Below are 6,328 nucleotides of genomic sequence, written 5' to 3'. Positions count from 1 at the left end.
GAATTGAGCGTTGGCTAAGGAGAGTTAGGGGGCTTGGGGGAGAGGGAAAGAGCATGAAATATGTAACTATGGGAAACTATTCAAAATAAGAATTTTAAAAAGAATAATAAAAAGAAAAAATAGAATAGGGCCATCTCTCTATTTGTACTCCACAATGTTTGGCACAAAGTAAAGGCTTAATCAATGTCTTTTCATTCATCCATTTATTATTCATTACCCTACCCCACCTCTCATTCTTGCCCATATTCAAATTTAAATTGGGTAGAAGATGTTTATAAATATAAACTCTGCAAACTATGGAGATTCAAGTGTATTGCTGGTCAACTCATATCTCTTCAAAGGGAATGATATATAATGGAAGCCTGATACAATAAAAGATACAGGTATAAGGTGCTAGGCTAGGCGCCATACTCCTGGCTGGTTTGCCATCTATTCTATTTCTAACATTTCTATGAGGATTGCTAAGAAAGCAAAACGAAAAAACCTCTGCTAACTTTGTCCCTAATTTTTCACTTATATGAAGATTTTACAACACAACTACCCAAAGCCCTCAGGGGCATTTTTAGACCAATGACTCTTCCATCAAAACCTGATGTTATATTGTCAGCTATATTAGGATATCTGCTGTTGTTCAGACATTTCAGTTATATCAGATTCTTTGTGACCCTATTTGGAGTTTTCTTGGCAAAGAGACTAGCTTAGTTTGTCATTTCTTTCTTCAACTCATTTTACAGATGAGGAAACTGAGCAAACAGGGTTAAGTGACTTGCCCAGAGTCAAAGAGCTAGGAAGTGTCTGAGGCTAGATTTGAACTCAGGTCTTCATGACTCCAGGCCCAACCAATACTTTGTCCACTGTGCTGCTACCCAAGATAATATTCAGGATATTAAAAAATCTATCCCCTTTCCCTGCAATGGCCCAGGACAAACACTAATGAGATTGTCTGTGTCCTGACGTGGATGGATGGGTGGTACAATGGATAGAGCACCAAATCCAGAGTTAGGAAAACCTGAGTTCAATCTAGCCTCAAACATTTATTAGCTATGTGATCTTGGGCAAGTCACTTAACCCTGTTTGCCTCAGTTTCTTTGTAAAATGAGCTAAAGAAGAAAATGGCAGACCACTCGAGTATCCCTGCCAAGAAAATCCCAAACAAGGTCACAAACAATCTGACACAACTGAAAACATTTGAACTACAATTCTGTCACTAGAGCCCTCCTCTGCTGCCTAGTCATGGCCCTGAAGTGACCTGAGGTCTTCCTGTTAAGATGGTGACGTGAAAGGTCCTAAGGGATTGCGGCCTTCCCATAAACACCCCAGCAAAATTCTAAAAATACCCCAGAAGGAATAATGATAAATAAAACCAACTAGGAAAGAAGAATAGAAGTCCCCATGCAGTTCAGGCCAACCTAGGAAGATTGCCAGAAATCTATGGAGTTCTGAGCAGAGTCAAAGTAGAAAAGGAAGAGGCAGGTGTCCACTGGTGCTCTCCTGGAACATAGGGGCAGCAAGAAACAGAGCCAGACCTTCTAGCACACTGCACAGAGAGAGGGGACCAGAAAGTCCACATAGGCTGGTTGCCTTCCAAGAGGCCTGAAGCCTGGGATTTATACAAGGAGGAGACAGAGAAGGGACCAAACTAAAAGGAGCCAACCTATCCCAGTCATAGCAGGAGACAAGGCCAGGGAAGAGCCCCGGCAGTTTGCTCTGGAGCCTAGGAAGAAATAATACTATGCTGCCCGGAGACCCACCAGAAGGAATGAAATCAGAGCTTATGTTAGATCTACTTTAAAAGACAGGACCAACAGAGCAATGAGACACCCTTAAGATCAGGGACCTTGTAGGAGGTCAACATAATCTATAACATCTGGATGGGGCTCTAGGTGGAGGTTTGTGAATGGGTCTTTGAAAGAATATTTTTCTTACTACTGTGTTAAATACTTTTTTCTTACTACTGTGCTAAATAGCTACTAAATATGCTAAATAGCTACTGTGCTATTTTTCTTACTACTGTGCTAAAAGGAATACTGAACTGGAGAAATTCCATGTGAACTAGAAAGACCTCTAGAAACTGATGCAGAGAGAAAGGAGCAGAACCAGAAGAACCTTATACACAGAGATGGATACACTGTGGTACAATCAAATGTAACAGACTTCTCTACTAGCAGCAATGCAATGATCCAGGACAATTCAGAGGCGCTTATGAGAAAGAACACTATCGACATCCAGAGAAAGAACTGTGGGAGTAGAAACACAGAAGGAAAACAACTGCTTGATCACACAGGTTGATGGGGATATGATTGGGGATATTGACTCTAATCGATCACCCTAGTACAAATATCAATAATATGGAAATAGGTCCTGATCAATGACCCATGTAAAACCCAGTGGAATTGCATGTTGGCCATGGAAGGGGGAAGGGAAAGAACATAAATCATGTAACCATGGAAAAATTCTCTTAATTACTCAATTAAGTAAAATTTTAAAAAAAGAGACATCCATGAAAGGAACCCAAAAGAAAAGAGTAATTCCACAATGAGAGCTTTAAAAAAAAGACAGTTTGGCCAAAAGAACATTAAGAATGGTTGGTCATTCTTATAGCAAGGTGGCATTTGATTACATTCACATACCACAGTTCTATTAGTCATTCTCCAATCAGTGGACATCTACTTTTGTTTCCAATTCTCTGCTTTTACAAAAAGTACTGCTATACATATTATGGGGTATATATTTTCTTTCAGTATGTACATATAGAAAGTATAGGAGGTCCTGGGTTCAAATATGGCCTCAGATACTTCCTAACTGTATGACCCTGAGCAGGTCACTTAATCCCAGTTGTCTAGCCCTTACTACTCTTCTGCCTTAGAACCAATACTTAGTATTGATCCTAAGATGGAAAGTAAGGGCTTTAAAAAAAAAGTGGCTGGAAGAAATAAAGCAAAAATTAGCATATGCAAGAGGAAAAAAATGGGAGGGGAATAAATAACTTAAAATAGAAAGCAGAAAACCTAACCCAAATTGTGGAGTTGCTGAAAACCAGAATGGAGCAACCAGGACTCAAGGATATCAAAAAAATAACCAAAAATATTAGAACAAAGTCAAAAGATAAAGGAAAAAAATAATGAAAAGTAAAATGTCATTATCAAAAACAAATGACCTGGAAAATCAAGTCAAAGACAGATAAATTTAAGAATGATTAGATTACCTGAAAACCATGATCAAATAAAAACTCAGACATATTTCAAGAAATCATAAAAGAAAATTGCCTAGATCTATTACAACTTGAGAATAAAGTGAAAATAGAAATAATCCATTGATCCAACCCTGAAAGTAAGCCAAAGATGAAAATATCCAGAAGTACCATAGCCAAAACCCTGGAACTTCCAAGTCAAAGAGAAAAGGCTGTATGCTGCTAGAAAAGAAGAGCACACGTAGCAAGGAAACAAAATGAGGATAACATAAGACAACACTATATCTATTGTAAAGGAAATAAATTTTTGGAATGTAATATTCCAAAAGGAAAAAGAAAAAGGCTTATCACCAAGACTAATTTACCCCACAAAACTTGGTATAATCTTACAGGGCAAAAAATGAATCTTTCACAGATCAGAGAACTTTGAATCATTAATGTTGGGGAAAAAAACCAAAGCTAGGAAAAATCTTTGAAATGCAAACACAAAAGACAAGAAAAACCTAGAAAGATGAATATAACTAAACAACTAGAAAAAGCCAAATGATGATGAAATGCTTTTAATATAGAAGGAAAAGAGACAAGTGTACTTTTAGAATCCCATTGTCTTCTAGAATCATGGAGGGAGTAAATTAAGATAAAATTAGAGCTTGGGACAGTTTGCTCCATACTATAAGTTTTGAGAGAGGAGAGGTACACTAGAATAGACATAAGGAAGGAGAAGAAATTTATTATTTTTTCATAAGAGGGGTGTGTTGTGAAGACAGTATACAAACATGTAGGAAGGTAAAGGTAAAGGGGGGCCTCGTTCTTACTGAAGTAGGAAAAGGAGGATGGAATAAACAAACACAAGGAGTTGGTATAGAAATATATTAAATGTAGGAGTAAATAGATGGGACCAAGGAAAGAGTAGAGAGAGGTTTAAGAGTAAGAGTAACATCAAGAAAAGAATAATCATGAACAAAACAAACTTTTATTTTAGAAGATAATTAAGAAAGAAGTGATAAAAAAGAAAGCAGACATAAGAATAAATTATCAAACTGCACTAGGTTAAGAGAGTAAAGTCAGAGAAGTGCGCTCAAATCACTTAAATTATAGATTTCTAGTGCTGATCACATTTCTTTTACCAAAAAAGTGGGAAAATTATAAGGGAATATAATAGATACAATTAACCATCATTACAGTAGCTGTGAATGGAATGAATTCACCCACAAAACAGAGGAGGGTAGGAGAGAATATGTTAGAAAGTATAATTTGATCATATGTTTTCTATAAGAAGGATACTTGAATAATAAAGATACACGAGTTCAAATGAGGGACTAGAACAAAATTTATATTTCAGATGAATATTAAAAAGAAGAGGTAGCATTCATGATCTCAGTCAAGATAATAAAAAGAGACATAGTTAAAAAAGAGAAGTAGGGTTACTATATGATGTTGAGAGATATCATATATAATGAAATAACATCAGTACTTCATTTATATATACATAAATGTGTGTATGTATTTGCACCAAATGGATTGGAATCTAATAAGAAAAACAATAGATAACATTTATATAGCATCTACTATATGCCAAGCACTGTGCCTAAGTGCTTTATAATTATCGCCTCATGCGATCCTCACAACAATCCTAAAAGGTGGTTATTGTCGTTTGGTCATTTCAGTTGTGTCTGACTCTTCATGACCCCATTTTGAAGTTTTCTTGGCAGAGATAATGGAGTGGTTTGACATTTTCTTCTCCGTCTCTTGCTTTCTTCATAAGGCTGCCTAGCTGCCACTAAGTACTTAAAGGAAAATTTAATTGAAGCACAGGAAGAAATAGACAACAATGGCAGAATAGATGGGGGCCTCAGTGTGCCCCTCTCGAAATGAAATATGACAAAATGGCAAAAATCACCTAAAGGACCTAAATAGTTTTAGATAAATTAGACAGTATAGGAATCTGGGAGCAGAAAGGAATAAAGAAATACAAATATGTCTCTATATGTGTGTATGTATCTATAAAATGAATCTCTGTCTTTATGTAATAAGAAAAACAAATGAAACCAAGCCAATTTTTACACTAATTATAAGGAAAACTATTGCTCATGACATATAGTGGTAAATGTATTTCTCAGCTATACATGGCAACTTTAAAAAAAATTATCCATGTGTTAGAGAAAATAATTTCAAAAACAAGTGCAGGTGGGGAAAGTAAACTGGAGCTCTTAGAGGTTGTACCAGGGAGGACAAGCTCTGTTAAGCCCCATCAGGCTGAAAAGTTCTGATAGGGTATGGTATCAGACTTTGGATGTTTGTTGTGCAAAGTACAAGCCCAACGGGAACTCTTAGGAGAGTCATGGCTCACTTAAAGATGATTTTTTTGGCCTCTACAACTCATCAAGATCTTTTACTTAGGTGGTACTCCATGTCAGCTGAGGGTTCATTCACATCAAAGAAACCACTGGTGGAAGAAGAAGAGTTTGTGTTGGAGTCTTAGAATCAGAGTCCCCTATTACCTGCTTTACCTGGTGTCTCCTTTTTTGTAACTCGAGTTTCTTATTTTCTTTTTATAATGATCTGAGACCAGACATTCTGGAGAATGCCATTTTGTCTCATTTTCCTTCTCCAACCACTGGCTTCTTGCCACTTTTTAAATGTCTCTTAGTCCAGCATCATTGATTTTTTTTGGCTGATGGCTCTTAGTCTCCATTTGTTCCTGTCCTGGGCTAGTTTTCAGAGGAATGTGGTCCCTAGTTTTCTCCTTCTTCTGCCTCCTTTTTTATTATTCACTTTCATTTTTCAGGTTACCGCATTTGCAGGTTGAAAGAGAACCAATAATAGTTGACTCTGAACTTATTTCAATAAGATCAACTATTTTGGTCAAATTCAGTATGCTCTCTCTCCTTTCATTCTCTTTCTTCTAAGAGCTTTCTTTCTCATTTGCTCAGACCTTTCTCCTTTCTTTGGTTCCTCATAAGCTCACAACTTATGCCTTGAGCTTTTTTTGGATGCCTGGATGTAAGGTAACCACAAAGTCTTTTACAGTGATATGCATTAGTCAATAAAATCCCCTTTCTATTAAAAATAAAATAATATTGATCTTTTTTGTCTTTATATCACCTACATTTCCCAAAGTGGGTGATATCCCTCTCT

This window comes from Gracilinanus agilis, chromosome 1 (assembly GCF_016433145.1).
Source record: "Gracilinanus agilis isolate LMUSP501 chromosome 1, AgileGrace, whole genome shotgun sequence".
Taxonomy (NCBI): Eukaryota; Metazoa; Chordata; class Mammalia; order Didelphimorphia; family Didelphidae; genus Gracilinanus; species Gracilinanus agilis.
The sequence above is the reverse complement of the archived record's forward strand: the minus strand, read 5'-3'. Positions refer to the sequence as shown.